Here is a 16,232-nt window from a genome sequence, read left to right as displayed (position 1 = left end):
CTTCTAAAGTTTTTGAGGCCATCATACAACTCAAAGGGATATGGATTTAAGAAGTCAGGTATTTTTATAGGAGTTGATGGTAACCTTTAAGACTGCTTTATGACACCGGGGTTTGGAGCTAGTGAAGAACAGGAGACAGCTAACACTGCACAGAGAAAGAGACAGCCCACAAAAGTAGAATTTTGTATTCTGTGAGGGTGGACTCCAGTATGTGTTCATGTAGTTGGGGGGCAAAGTTGAAATATCTTTACATTTCATTTTAACTCAAGTTGCTACTCAGAGTAACTTCTGAGACAGGTGGCAGGATGCCTCATCAAAGTGGAACTAGAGTTGCCCTGCTGAGATTCCACCTGCTACGTAAAAGTGCTACCACCTTCTTGCCAAATGGAAAGAATTACCTGACTCCAGCAGATTTTGAGTCTGTTATCAGTTAAAAGCAATTCATTAGGGTTGTGAGATTAAGCACGAGAAAACGTACACTGCACAACTAGAACTAGAAGCTTCCACCTTAACAATGAGCTTTTTGTGGTGACAAAAAAAAAAAAAAAGCTATGGGCCTTTTAGTCTGGTATGGGAAATGTACTTCTAAATGTACGTACCTGCTGCATTTAGCATTTGTAAAAAGTTAGTGCTCCATAAGAGCACTTCCCTCAGTATCTTTTCATCTCTCTTACTAGTCATTTAGTTTTCTTTCTCCCATTATGTCATGGCTTAGCACTGCTCAGGTCACCAATTCCTCAATATAAAAATGAGGCTGACAGCAGTAGCTACTATAGCATGGTTAGAACTAGAATACAAATAAAAATAACTCATAACTGCACAATTTATGTGCAGATTGATCACATCTCATCCACCAGTATCTCCAGTGGATACCAGGTCAATCCTAGTACTATATAATTTTCTTTGGTTTAAGATAATATGCCTATAGCACAGAATATCATGGACTTCAAAGCAAATAAACCAGCAGTAGTATCCTCATTGCATTAAGGAATCACTTGAAATGCATTTAATTTCACACCATAGTAAGTACAACTGAAATCACCACAAGCATATTAATGAAAGAGCACATTTATTTTAGGCCCAATTTTTGTCCATTTTGCAGACATTGTATCTCAGAACTGTTTGCATTGAAAATACCCTAATATGTGGTAGCCAGATTTATGTCTGTAAAATGGTATTCTCCCACTAAACAGGAAAAATCTATCAGAACAAGCTCTTCTGTTTTCAGATGTCTCCCTGGACAATTTTATTTTCTTTCAGAATCTTTCTTTAGGTGAGATTCTCCACGCAAAGGCAACATGCAGTTAAATGTGTCATTTGGAAAGATGTGCCTTAGTTTCTGGATCATGTTGATGCAGCTAAGAATCATAGAATGGCCTGGGTTGGAAGGGACCTTTAAAGGTCATCTTTCCAACCCTCCTGCAATGAGCAGGGACATCTTCAACTAGATCAGGTTGCTCAAAGCCCTGTCCAACCTGACCTTGAATGTTTCCAGGGATGGGGGCTTCCTTCCCTTACCTGCACTGCATGCACTTCGGGCCTTTTTGCATATATTTAGACTTTTCAAATGTTTTTGATTTATGGCACTGTTTTGTTTTGGTTTTTTTTCCCCCCATGAAGGGATAGTAGGATAGCGAGTTTATTAATGATAGTTTAGTTTTTTACTTTTTTTTATGCATGCCTTAGCAATAGTTCACTAGTGGATTTATATCACAAATGGAAAATGTCTCTAAGCCCTTTTGAAACAACACCCATTTCGTTCTTTTTACCTGTGTGAATATTGTACCTAACACAATGGGTTTTGGAATCCAAATCCTGGACTAAGTTTGTGACCGCAATATAATTTTCAGTAATTATAACTATCACAGTAATAGGGGCTAGCAGCAGCAAGTCAATACTTGACAGCCATTGGCAATCAGCTTACGATTTCAATTTCTAAACTAATCTCTAGTGTTGTCAGTTAGGAATTAAAACCTTAGGGAAAACAGATATATTCATTATATTCATTATTTTTGCATTACCAGATCTCTCTGGAAGGTTGCTATGGGCACAGAATATTATAATTCTTTTTTCTGCCCCGCAGATAATGCTTGCAGCAGCTGTGCCCTAAGCTCCATGTTAGCAGGCAGCTGACCCATAACATATGAAGTCAAAAGAGAAAAACCAAGGGACACTTCCATAGACCTTATAAGCACATTTGTGAATGTTTACTAGTCGGGGGGGAGGGGGTCAGAGAAGAGGGCTTGTGAAACAAACCAGAGAAGACAAGTGTGAACAAAAACATGACGGACCACCGAGATGCCGGACAGCTTTTCTGAGACTGGGAAGGGGTCCAAGAAGGATGTGTGCCCTACCAGCTCTGGCCTTTACACAAATCATAGGATACTGAAACATACCGTGATTCCCACTCCACATGGTACCTTCCCATCTCTGCCATTTTATCTCTGAAGAACACTGAAACATTCCCAGTGCATGTTACAAACTTTGAAAATGTACACAGCTTTCCCATGTGAATGCTTAGGAAATTATAGTTACATGAAATGCCCTGAAATTCTGCGTCTACTTGAGTTCACCTGTGTTTGTGTGCATTTTCAGGAAACATTTCTGATAAACCACAGGAGCAGAGCAAGTCATACGTGCTGAAGTAGCAGCCAGGCTAGTCAGGGGTGCTTGGCTACAGCAGGCCTCCCCCACGTCCTGCTCTCACCCAGCAGAGCACTTCTTTTACTCTCTCATCACAAAATCTTGTGACATTTCTCTCCTTTGCAGGGATCATTATACTAAAAAAATCAAACCATACTGAGCTTCTTCCTTGGGCAAGACGCAACAGCATTGCGGGCGGGGATCTGCCTGCTGCAGACAGCAGCCCTGGCGGGGCCTCGGGGCACCCCCTGCGAGCTCCTCCGGCTCTCGGCGCGCCCTGACCGGCGGCTGCGGCCGACCCTGCCCGCCGACGCCGCATCGCCGCCCGGGAGCTGACGCCGACCCCGGCGGAGGGATGTCTCCCCAGAGGGCCTAAGCGGCGGTTCAGGGCTGCAACCCCCCTCCCGGTGCCTCATCCCCACCGCGCTCCCTCGCAGGAAGAAGGACCGCAGCAGAACGGCGGTTGAGCCGGCCGCCCCCCCGCGGGCCCTCGCCGCCGCCCTTCGGCCCCGCGCCCGGCAGGGAAAGCGCCGCGCGGCGCGGCGCGACGGCCTCTCCGGCCCCGTGCCCGCGGCTCGCTCCGTGCGGAAAGGGGGGACGCCGCCCCCGTCCCGCAGCCCCCGGGGCGGCCGCTCTGGCCCGGCCGTTGGTGCGGGGGTGCGCAGCAGAAGGTGGCGGGGGTGGAGGGGAAACGACTGTCCCTCGAGGCGCATGCGCGCCGCGCGCTCCAGCGCTCCATGACGGGAGCACTCCAGCAGCATCAGGAGCCCGACTCGCGCGCTCATAGGCTGCCTTGCCCCGGCAGGCGCGCGCCCGCGGCGGAGCTCTTCCTAGTGCGCTCGCGGGGGCGCGCGCGCGCGCCCTCTCTGGCACCGTCGGTTGCTGCTCTCGCCGCGCGTTGCCCGGCGTACGCCGCTCCTCGCTGTCAGCCGCTCGCGCGGCGCTCCCCGCCCTCGGCGCGCGCGCTGCCCGCGTCTCGCGCTCCGTCTCCTCAGTCCGCCGGCGGCTCCGTTCGGCGGCGGCGGGTTCCTGCTTCCGTCTCCTCAGCGCCGTGTCCCCCCGCCCTCCCCTCCCCCTCGCCGCCCCTCCGCTCGCCCCGGCGTCTCCCCGCGCCCGGCACCCTCGGCGACGGCACTCGGGTAAGGGGATGCGGGGGCTGAGCGGGAGCCGCGGCCGCGGGGAAGCGGGTACCGAGCCGAGACCGGGCTGGTCCAGGCAGCGCTCCCCATCCCTCCCCCGGGCCTGGCGCCGCCGCTGTTGCGACTCCGGCGCTGCTCAGCAACCGCCGCCGCCGCCGGGGTGGTGGTGGCGGGGAGGGGGCCGGTTCCCCGCCGTGTGCCGGGGTCCCCGTGGGCTCCCTCACCTGAGGGGCGCTGGTGGGGCCTGAAGCCGCCGGAGAGCGGGGCGGGGGCCCTGCGCCCGGCGGGGGAAGGGGAGGCCGGGGCTTGGCGGGCGGCTGGGGCATCACCGTCGGCAGCGAGGCCGGGCCGGGCCCAGGAGGGAGGTGCGCGCGAGCCCCGGGCGGCGGCGTTGCCCCGGGGAGCGGCGCGGGCAGCGGGGTTCCCGCGCGGGGAGCGCGGCTGCCGCCGTCCCGTGCGCCGCGGCCGCGGGGCGCGGGGGGCGGCCTCCAACTTTCCTTGTCCCGGGAACTGCGGCCGCCCGAGGGGACGCCTGCTTTTGGCAGTGAGAAATACACGGGAAACGTGGGCTTTACGGACGGACCTTATGCTCTGGGGCTCGAGGAAGTGCTTGTCTTACAAGGGTGCAGAGCCATCGGTTGTTGCTGGGGCTTTTCGCACGGCGACCTTTACCGTATTTCGGCGCATTTAACTGCTTTCGCCTTGGATTCTGTTAGTGATAAGGCTCCGGCGATTTTACCTTTAGTCAAGTTTGTGCTTAATGTGTGCTCGGGTCTTTCACACGTGTGTGCGAGTGTGTACCCGCTGTGTTCTGGATGCTCTCCAAAGACCAGGCTGTGGCCCTCTGCTTTCAGAAGCTCATGGTTGAGGGTACAAGAATAGGTAGACACTATAATGCCGTGGTGCAGGTTGTACCAAAAAGCCTATGAGCATAGATATCAGCTGAAAAGTTGCTTGCTGACAAACTGTAAGTTCCTTGGGGCAGAACCTGCTGTCCTTGTGCCCTCGATGCACATATGGTACACTGTGATCCACATACTGTGCATACGTGGACGTGGAAAACAACTGTGTGTTCAGAACATTGTTCACTTTGTCTGTGTTCTTGTATTAGCGCTTTGTGCCTTTTTTTTGTGTGTGTATACTGAAACATACACGTTTCAGCTGAAACGTGTATGTTTCAATATACACATGTACATTTATACACATATGTGTACAGGTACTCCCTCTACACCAAAAGGCAGTAATTTAATGTCTAGGCATTAACTGAAAGCTAATGGAGTAAATACTTCAGAAAGAGTGTTTAAGCATGAAAAGTTTTTTTTTTTTATTATTTTATAGCATTAATCTTTTTTCTTTTTTCCTCCACTGTAAATTGTCAAAAACTTTAGAAAAGTCTGAACTGCAAAAGCAAATAAATGGCCAACATTGACTGTGCTGCTGCTGCTGCTTGGGGTGGTTTTACAGAAGGCTCTCTTACAATTCCTTCTATTATTAAAGAAAGCTGGTTATTAGGAGTTGGTGACTATGCTTTGATGTATTTCCAGTAACGTCTGTTCCTCTGGTTATTACAGGTATGCTTACTGCCAAATTTTTATTGATACTTGTTAGGGTTTCATATGTACCTTAAACTGGCAAACTAGTGTATTGCAAAGTTTGCATATTTTCCCAACAACACATAATGAAACAACCTTTTTTCAGTGTTGAAAATATAATTAATTATTCATATTTTCTGAGCAAGCAGTTCAATAATGAGGGAAGGGTAGGAATCAACCTGGGGTGTTGAATCATGCAAATTCACTCTTAGTGATGTAGCTGCCAGGAGATTTGACAACTGGGAAATACAGAGGGTCAGACTGGAAGTTGTAGCTTGCTTTCTCTTTTACTCTTGTGTCTTCGTTTGTTTAAAATTTTCGCAGTTTTGTTAGCTGGGCAACTGAAAAGATATTAGTTCTAGCTAATATTAGAACTAGAAAAAAATGCTAGCTATACTTGCTGGAGTAGAAATGGAGCTAATTCACCTTAAGTGAGTTAGTAAAGGTAGTACTAAACCACGTAGAGGCTTCCTTTTGTTTTGGCATCTGTGGTTTATGATCACTTTATTGGGACTGCAAACAGAGGCTTGATTGTATAATGGAATGTTTATATATTACAAATATTGCAGACCGTTCATAGGATTAATCTGAGAAATTGTATTTTTGATCCATTCCTGTCTCTCTGTAGCTGTATAGAATTGCTGCTTTATCTGTCAGATCTGTTCTAAACCAAATGATTTTCCCAGTCTTGGAATTTATGTACAGTAAAAAATAATAAACGATAATTTTACATATACATTATCTGATCAGTCTGTTCATTGATATTTGAGGGGGTAAAAATGAAGAAGATTTGGACTTGAGTATTTAAATCTTGTTGCAGAGTCAGAATTTAAAATAAAAAGTAATTACTATAACCTTAGGCTGGTCTGGAGGGGGAGCTAGTGTCAAAGCAAAATGTGACAATTTTTTTCTAGACTCATTCAGAAGCTTGCTGTTTGGTCATAGAATATGCTTGTAATACAATAAGGAAAACAAATGTAGATTATGCATGCTATGTATGATTGCATTAATATGCATCTCTTTTATATGATGAATATAATCTGCAAGTGAAGTGATGTGTGTGTTTTTTAGGCAAATCGCGCTGATGTTTTGCTATTATGCAACAAAAACTATCTTCAAAGAACTTCAAAGTTGCAAGATCAAGCTCTCGTAAATCATGAAATGCCAGAATTAGGGATGCTTGTAAAAACTGTATTTTGGCCTGTAAATATATGGTTAAATGTTACACTTCTCCCTACAATGTTTCTTTCAGTATATAGCATAGAATGGCATAGATTGTTTTCAGTGAGCAGTATTGAATCTTTTTTCTTGGTATCAAATAACATGTGGCCTCACTATTTGTTATGTGCTGTTCATCCTGTACCTTCTTAATTTCCTCTTTTGCTGTTTCATTACCTTCAGTCTCTAGTGCCTGCATGTTTCACTAGTAATATTTTCACAGAAGTCTCTGGAGATGTGTTATGTGTCCCTTTGTGTTGAATATCCAATTTAGGGCCTTTATGATATGATTTTTCAAAATAATCTATCAGTGTTTTAATGATTTGCATGTTCCAAAATGTTTTCTCATAAAGGTCTGTCTCCCTATGTAACTTACTAACAATAACCTGTCTTTTCTTCGTTATTTTTTATAGGTCCCTTGACAGGGATCCAAGAATGCATATGCTAGAAAAGACCTTACTACTTGATTTGTAGTATGGTGTCTGTTGGTTTAGACTGCAAGTAGAAATACTTAGATCTGCTGCAATGTTAACCCCAAGATACTAAGTCCAAAATTTTGATGAAGAGTGGATTGGCCATTGAAAGTTTGTAGGTTTTTTCTTTTGTTGTTTTTTTGGTTTTTTTTAAGATTATTTGCTTGCAAGGAACAAGAAGAAAATCAAATTCTCCAGGACAATATTAATTCTCTCTCTTTTCCTGCAATACATATCTTATTAACAGCACGCTTGCCAGCATTTGCAGTGCATATGGCAAGGTCCTTCTATAATATAGTATTGTTATTTAAATTTTTTTTTTAACATCTTGTTCAGTAATACAGCAAGAGTACCTTGTGCACAAGGGCACAGAGAATGAGATCAAATAATCTTTAATTTTTGGAATGTGACTATAATTTTTTTTTTAAACCAAGGGTTGGGCTTTTGGTACTCATCTGTTTAAAAAAATAAAATTCATTGCACATAAACAAAATGTTCAACATGCTAGATTAAAAAAGAATAGGAACCCTGGTGGACAGCAGGAAACCTTCTATCATGTGGGATTATAACATACAAGTCTTTAGAAAGGCTGAAATTTGTATATTTTGCCATGAGACTTCTGCCACTTGAGCTAGCAGAGAATGTGATACTAGTGATTTGTAATTCTTCTGTGGTCCAAGTGATATGGTCTGTGAATGGTTTTCCGAGATTTTTTAAGTGTTTCAAAGTAGTGATGAAACTCTGGAATCTTGAGTTCTATTCCAGGCTCTGGGAATGAGCGTGTTGTGGTAGCTGCTGATTTTTCTGCTTATTTCTTCTGTGATATCTGCTTAAATATCTTCCTGTCCCAATCTTTTTTGCTCTATTTTGAAATTTTTATCACGATCCTATTTTCCCCATGTAAACAGTTTGTTTCTTGCTAAAGGACTACTTATCTGAGATCCAGAACTGCTGCGCAGGGAGATTCTAACTAATAAGTAGTTTATCCCAGTGTTCTCTCACTGTTTGAATCCTATCCAGCTATTTGCACTCCTGTCTCCTGGTCTCGGGCTTCTGATAACTGTCCTCAGCCTCACATCCAGTTCTCTGTCATGGTGAGGATCTGCCCTCTCCATGTTCTGCATTTCCACCGGCTCCTGTTCTGTCTTCTGAAGTTTTTCCAACTTCAGTGTTGTACTTCATTCTGGTCTTCCTGCCTAGCTGGTCTTTCATCTGAATTTGTTTTTTCCTTTTCTACCAGTCTTTTCACCCATCTCAGACTTGGTCTGTATTCCAAATTCAAGATTCTGTTCACCGTGTCAACTGTATCAGCTTTTTCTCACATTGCAGTTCTTTCTTCAGTCAAGTCCTATTGGTCCCCTTCTTTTCCACCCTTTTATTCACATGGATAGCTTACCTTTTCATGCTTGCTGGGTCCAGCAGGATATCACTGAGAAGCAATTTAGATGCCAGTGGTGTATCCTGATACTCAGAAAAACAAGCAGGCCTATCAAGAGATGAGCTTGGCTTAACAGGGAACTCATGCCTGAGCTGCAGTGCAAAAATGGGATATACAAGCAGTGGAAGCTGGGACAGGCTACAAAGGAGAAATTTGGAAACATTGTCCTGGTATGTAGGGATGACATCAAGAGAGCCAATGCTCACCTAGAGATGACACTTGCAAGGGAGGTCAAGGGAAGCAAGAAGAATTTCTTCTAGTACTTTAGTAGTAAAAAGCTGGACAAGTAAAATATGTGCTTCTTTCGGAATGTGATGTGTCATTTAGTGACAGTGAACACGGATAAGGCTGAGGTACACAGCACCCTCTTTTACTTAGTCAGTCTTCACCAACAATGTCTCCCAGGCTTCTGTGCTTAGTGGCAGGGTTTGAGGAGAGTAGCTACCAGCAGTGGATGAGGATTGAATCAGCGATTATTGAGAGAACTCGAATCATCCGGGTCCATGTGGCCAAATGGACTGTGTCTGAGGATGTTAATAGAGCTGGCCAGCATCACAGTGAGGTCCCTCCCCATCACCTTTGAAACATCTTGGATATCAGGAGAGCTTCCTGATGGCTGGAGAAAGGCATGTGTTGCACCCTTCAAAAAAGGCCAAGATATAGTCCAAGGAGCTATAAAGCTGGCTAGCTTCCTTTTCATCCCTGAGAAAATAAGGGCATGGGTGTTCTTGGAACACGTTTCTGGGCACGAGAAGGAAGTGATTGGGAACAATTGGCATGGATTTATCAAAGGTAAATCACTCGTGACTAGCCTGATTGCCTTCTATGGTAAAATGGCTGAATTTTTGGATGAGGGAAGAACAGTGGATTTCATTTACCTTGATTTCAGCAAGGTTTTCAACTCTGTCTCCAACAATATTCTTGTATCCAGATTTGGACATTACAGTCTGAGTGGATGGAGAACTAGAAGAGTAAAAGACTGGTTAGATGCATGGACTCAGAAAGTAGTGGTTAATGTGTCATATAAGGAGGTTGGTAACAAGTGGGGTACTGCAGGAGTTCATCCTGAGAAAAGGTGATAGATTGTGCTCTTGTGCTTACAGATGACACCAAATTGGGGGGAATAGTTGATATGCATGAGGATGGGGCTGCCATTCAGAGGGACTTTGGCACTGTGAACACAAGGCCCATCTGGAGCCTTCTGAAATTCAAGGACAAATGCAAAGCCCTGCACCTGAGAAGGAAGAGCACCTTGCAGTAATACAGGCTGGGGACTGACTGGCTGGGAAGCAGCTCTGCTGGAGAAACCTGGGGTCCTGGTGGACAGCACTGTGTCCACGGGCCAGCAGCAGCATGCCCCTGCAGAAAAGAAGGGCAACAACATCCTGGGCTGTATTAACAGGAGCATAGCCAGTAGATGAAGAGAAGTGATTATCCCTTTCTACTTGGTGCTCATTAGACCACATCTAGAGTACTGCACCCAGTTTTAGGACCCTGAATACAGGAAAGACATCGATAAACAGAATTGAATTTGGTGGAGGGCTACCAAGATGGTTAGGGAGCTGGAGCACTTGCCCCGTGACGAGAGGCTGAGAAAGCTGGGTTTGTTCAGCTGGAGAAGAGGTGGCTTCAAGGGATCTAGCAACAACCTGCTGGTGTCTTTGAGGAGATCACTGAGAAGATGGAGTCAGGCTCTTTACTGAGGTGCGTGGTGGGAGGACACGAGGCAGCGGTCGTAAATTGAAACAAAGAAGGTTTAGGCTGGATGTAAGGAAAAACTTCCTCTCCATGAGCACAGTCTAGCTGTGGAAGAGGTTGCCCAGAGAAGCTGTATAGCCTCTGTCTTAGAGGTTTTCAAGACCCAAATGGATAAAGCTGAGCAACCTGGTCTGATCTCGTAGTTTACTTGGAGCAGGAGGTTGGACTAGGGACATCTGGAGGTCCCTTCCAACCTGTATTATCCTGTCAGTCTATAACTGCAGATGCTTAGCTTCTGGAAGCCTTGTACTGGAATGCAGTCAGTATAGACAGAATGTGTAGGTGACTCAGCTATAACATATCAAAACAAAATCAGTAACAGTAACATTACAGGGAGCTTGACAAAACCATCATATGTGTGTCAGGTTATGCATTTTGCTGTCTCTTAGGAAGATGCATGTGGAGCTTAAAGCACTCAAGTGATTACACTTTTTAAAGAAAAAATAGCCTTTTGTAGTGGGGCAAAAGTGTATTTTTCTGTAGCTTTCCTTGGAAAGGGGGAAAAAATATGTTTTGCTTACAATGAAAGCATTGAAGTAGCTCAGCTTTGACATGGACACCTGGCACAGAATGGGTCGTCTTGGAAAGCCTTTAGCAACTTAAAAGAAACTGAAAAATGAATCTTCTACAAGGAAGTATCTGACAGCCTTAAAATTAGGTGATCTTTCTGGGTCATTTGTCACGATATATATGTAAATTCATATTATGTAGCTCATAATGCATCATTTCAAGGTGGTGATTTTCTGACTATCTATTAAATCAGTTGCAATAAATTCTGATCCCCACCCCCCCCGCCCCCCCCAAATACATGGTATACTAGTTCCCTCATATGATGATTGTTTTTTCCTGTTCTTTTCTCCTCTCCCTCCCTCATCCTCCACATTTTCAGAGTGGGGATGGGGAACAAATAAAGGTGGCGAAGCAGTCTTAAGATACAAGGAGCCCAGTAACTGTTTTAGAAGACTTTTGGCTACAAGTCTTCAAATCAGAACAGTTGCCTGTAGCAAAGAGCTACTGTTAAATGACAGGCTGGGGATCTTTTTTTTAAAAAAAATTATTTTTTATTTTTGTTATTCAAGTATGAGATACTACATGAGGAAATCTTTGAATGACCCTTTTCTGAGTTTTTTGCCCCTTCATTTGTATTTGCTAACCTGTAGTCTTTAGGGATCCTCCCTAAGACAAGTGGTGATTTCTGTAGCAAAGCATAGTTTCCAGTGAATCAACTGATTTACTTAGTTCCTTCAAATATTAGACATTAATAAAGCATGATTTACATCATTTATTTTCAGGTATAATACATTCAAAATAAAATGAAACGCTTCAGGTATTGGTCATTCTTGAATTTGGTGAAGTTTGTGCTGCTACAATTGCTTTATGGTAGCAATATTAATTCTGAATGTAAATGCTTTTTAGGAGTCTGCTTTCATTATATGTTTGCTTCATAACCGTATAGTGGTAAGGTGAATAATTTCCTGTGGTATTAGAGAGTTTCTTTTGTGAGACAGTTAATAGCAATGAATATCACCATGACATTATTAATTCTGCAAGGTAAAGACTGTTTTTAAAAGCTTGTGGAACATTGCTGTGAATATCTTATGGAAGTTAATTCTGACTTGCTTTGTGTTAAACTCTTTGTTCAAAGCATTGCTCTTCCAAAAGGTTTTGTAAAAGAACAGTAAGAATTCTGTTCCAACAACCTCCCAATGTTCATCTTTAGTTTATTAAATTACTTATGTTGAACTTCACCATAATTTGGTTAGAACTTGCACAGTGTCATATTAACTTTTTATGGTAAGTCTGATTTGTATGGGTACAAATACATTTGTCAAGCTTTTTGGAGTTTTTTTAAAATTTTTTTTTGAGGTGTTTATGTGCATGTATGTAATAAATATTAAAGTAAGTATTTATCTGACATGCTGTTTATTGAACAGTTCATAAAACTTATTTTTGAAAAAATGAATTCTTTAAATTACTAGTGTATTCAATTACATAAATTTCTTCTTCCAACTCTTTGCCTATAAGGAGATTTCTGTTGACCAAGTGACCTGTTTCAAAATGTGAGCTTTCAGATTGCCTGGAACCTTTGTCTTTAGCTCCGTGCCTCTATTTATGATGATAAAATATGTAATATGCCTGAAATGTATACAGACTTCCGATATGCTCTACTTAGCTGACATCTTGGCTCTTTTTGGTTGTTTGCTGAGCAACTTCCTCTGATGTGGAAGAGGTGTGGACAATCAGTGTGGATATTCACACGTTAGATGATTGTATACTTGAGACTGAACAGTTTTTGCTGTTGCAGTGTATGTAGTGTGTTGATGGTCTCTCTTCTCTCTCTGTTCTGTTTTTCTCTCACCCCAAGTTGTATAAGACCATTCATGGCGGGGCACATTATGTCTTTGGTTTCTCCCAGCTGCCTAGGCAAGCATTTGCTCCTTATTAGGGCAAGGTTTGAATTCACAGAAGATTTTTTTTTAAAATTATATTATATAATATATATATTTAAATATATATATTTAAATTATATTATATTGTTTCCCCTACTTATGATTTTGTTTCACTGAGACACCTTTGTGCCATGCCTTGCTATGCTTAGATAGTCTTTGCACTTCCTTTTTCTGTGGTCTGTGTGTTTTAGCTTTTTAAAAGATTTGGAAAGACTTGCTCACAGTTTACAATCTTCTGGATGCATGTCTTCACATTTCTGTTCATTAAATAATTCTGTTTCACAGGTTTTTTTTTTTTTTTTTGTTTTTTTTAAACAGTACAACATCTTACTTTTTGATCTGTCCATTGCTTGGGGTGTTTTCAAGTTCTAGCAGTTAGGGCAGTATGAATTACACCTTCTTCCTGATGTGGCCCACTGTTTAGGACACAATGGCATTGAAAGATGTTCTCCTTGAGTTGTTCTTCATTGCAGATGCTTGTTCAGCACTCTGGATTTTGGGCTGAACTGCCAGACATTCTTTCTACAACTTTTGTTGTCTTTTAACATCAGTGAGGTGGTCCTGGACTAAGTATCAATACTCTTAAGTTTGCCGTACCAGGCTGTAAAGATGGATGGCAATTTTGGTAATAAGACAGCTTACATTACACCCTATGACAACATCTTCAAACTCTGCAGATGTGAGTGTGCTTTGTGTACTTCCTAGGGAGCAGGCGATGCTGTCCCTTAGCAGGTTGTTGATGGTTTCTTCTGATGTAATTTTTTTCCTTCAGTGGCAGCAGGACCCTTGGAATGCATGTGAGAAAGCCCGTTTATCCTTCCTCTCCCCTTGATTACAATGGATAGTGCTCTTACAGGATGAGGTATTCAGGACAACCTAGAGCAAAGAAATGTTGGTCTCTCGAGGAGCTAGACACACATATAAGATACAGAGAGTTCAGCATAATTTAAAATGCTTGTTTGATTTTCCTGTACAATGTATTGCAGTGTCATGCATAGGTAATGATAGATAATAATTCTGCAGATTCTGTGTCTACAGAAGTGCTGAGAGAACATTGTCTCTATTCAGTTGATTGCTCTTCAGACCTCTGTATGTGTCTGCACAAAATCGCTTGCGGTTTATCCTCAGGCATGCTGAACACACGTCTCTGGTATATCCCTAATTTCTTCAAGCTATTGGGCCAAGAATAGGAAATATCCCGAGTACTGAAATCTGACAGTAAGGTCATAAAACTGTGTCTTGAGATGTAACAGGATATGCTGGTATCTCTCAGCCAGAGACGTTTTGATCCTGGACTCTCCACAGAATGAGTTTGAGATACCATTTTACAGAACATTGATTTTTGCTTACTTCCAAGTCCACTGTTTTCTAAAGTCCTATAGGAGATAAGATCCTGCTGTGCCTGCTTTTCAGAGACAGTTACAATTTTGGGACCAACTATATTTTCAGTTAGGACTTCCAGAACTCTGCCTTTCATGGCACATTTTCTTATGTAGATTGTGAGTACATCTACTATTCCAACTGTATCAATCTCAGGTTCACGATTTGAATGCTGTGGCTGTTTAGGGTGGGCTTGCTCATTCTTTGCAAGTATAGAAGGGGAACTATCAGATTTGTATGCCTACTGAAGAGGATTAATTAGCTGGATGCATGTCTCCAGTGTTGGTCCGTTCACAGTTACAATTGATTCCCTGCTGAAACAAACTCAAACCATTTTTTTTTTTGGTGGCAATTTTTTCTTATTGGTCTTACTTCGAGGGTTTGGTCTGTGCTCTCTCACTCTACAGTTCTGATATTTAAGCAGGGAACATACCTGCCATTTTTCCCAGAAAATGCTCCATATTAGAATCATAGAATTTTTCAGGTTGGAAAAGACCTTTAAGATCATCAAGTCCAACTGTTAACCTAACACTGCCAGGTCCACCACTAAACCATGTCCCTAAGCACCACATCTACACGTCTTTACCCCTAGGGATGGGGACTCAACCACTTCCTTGGGCAGCCTGTTCCAGTGCTTGACTACTCTTTCAGTGAAGAATTTTTTCCTAATATCCAACCTAAACCTGCCCTGGTGCAACTTGAGGCTGTTTCCTCTTGTCCTATCACTTGTTACTTGGGAGAAGAGACTGACCCTCACCTCGCCACGACCTCCTTTCAGGTAGTTGTAGAGAGTGATAAGGTCTCCCCTCACCCTCCTCTTCTCCAAACTAAACAACCCCAGCTCCCTCAGCCTCTCCTCATAAGACTTGTGCTCTAGACCCTTCCCCAGCTTTGTTGCCCTTCTTTGGACACGCTCCAGCACCTCGATGTCCTCCTTGTGATGAGGGGCCCAAAACTGAACACAGTACTCGAGGTGCGGCCTCACCAGTGCCAAGTACAGGGGGATGATCACTTCCCTGGTCCTGCTGGCCACACTATTCCTGATACAAGCCAGGATGCTGTTGGCCCTCTTGGCCACCTGAGCACACTGCTGGCTCATGTTCAGGCGGCTGTCAACCAACACCCGCAGGTTCTTTTCCACTGGGCAGCTTTCCAGCCACTCTTCCCCAAGCCTGTAGCGTTGCCCGGGGTGATTTTATGGGGACACCTGAGTCCATTGCCCTTTCATAAAGGCATTTCTTGTGTTTTGGCAACCTGCTTTCTTTCTTTCCTTACGTAAGTTATTTTCTTGGTTATATCTAGACAGTATATGGAGGGTCAGCTGTTGCGAGGCCACTCTCAATGGTCTTTGAATGATCACGGCAATTAGAAAAAGTGCTTAAGGACTGGAGAAAAGCAAATGTCACTCCTGTCTTCAAGAAGGGCAAGAAGGAGGACACAGGGAACTACAGGCTGGCTAGCCTCACCTTGATCCCAGGTGATAGAAAACTAATCCTGAAAGCCATTTCCAGGCACATGAAGGACAAGAAGGTGATCAGGAGTGGTCAGCATAGATACACTAAGAGGAAGTCATGCTTGACCAACTTTGATAACGTTCTGTGATGAAGTGACTGGCTTGGTAGACAAGGGGAGAACAGTGGATATTGTCTATCTAGACTTCAGTAAGGCTTTTGATACTATCTCCCATAAGATTGTCATAGAGAAACTGATGAAGTATGGACTGGATGAGCAGATAGTGAGGTGGACTGAAAACTGGTTTGATGCCTGGTCTCAGAGGGTGGTGATCAGTGGCACGAAGGCTAGTTGGAGGCCAGTAACTAGCAGTGTACCCCAGGGGTCGACACTGGGTCCAGTCCTGTTTAACATCTTTGTTAATGACTTGGATGATGGGGATGCAGTGCACCCTCAGCAAGTTTGCTGATGACACAAAACTGGGAGGAGTGGCTGATATGCCAGAGGGTTGTGCTGCTATTCAGAGAGCAGACCTCAACAGGCTGGAGAAATGGGAACTTCATGAAGTTCAACAAGGGGAAGTGCCAAGTCCTGCACCTGGGGAGCCACAACCCCATTTGCTGGGCACCAGCTGGCTGGGAAGCAGCTTTGCAGAAAAGGACCTGGGGTTCCTGGCGGACACCAAGTTG

The 16,232-nt window shown here is 43.9% G+C and overlaps 1 protein-coding gene across 3 annotated transcripts in view; it reads left to right on the top strand.

Annotated features, from left to right (window-relative positions):
• The first annotated feature begins 3,523 nt into the window (after nucleotides 1-3,523).
• The window catches only part of FUT8 (fucosyltransferase 8), a 151,808-nt gene continuing 139,099 nt past the window's right edge, over nucleotides 3,524-16,232 (top strand). For 2 of the 3 annotated variants that reach the window (XR_015701903.1, XM_087746041.1), the window contains exon 1: nucleotides 3,524-3,782. The gene's annotated coding sequence lies outside the window, so the exon portion shown is untranslated. Of the gene's footprint in view, nucleotides 3,783-5,211; nucleotides 5,354-16,232 lie in introns of those variants that run through there. The other variant, XR_015701904.1, reaches the window with a different exon arrangement.

Source organism: Nipponia nippon, unplaced genomic scaffold (genome assembly GCF_047370975.1).
Source record: "Nipponia nippon isolate SJK-2023a ecotype South Korea unplaced genomic scaffold, ASM4737097v1 scaffold_10, whole genome shotgun sequence".
Taxonomy (NCBI): Eukaryota; Metazoa; Chordata; class Aves; order Pelecaniformes; family Threskiornithidae; genus Nipponia; species Nipponia nippon.
The sequence above is the reverse complement of the archived record's forward strand: the minus strand, read 5'-3'. Positions and strand labels throughout refer to the sequence as shown.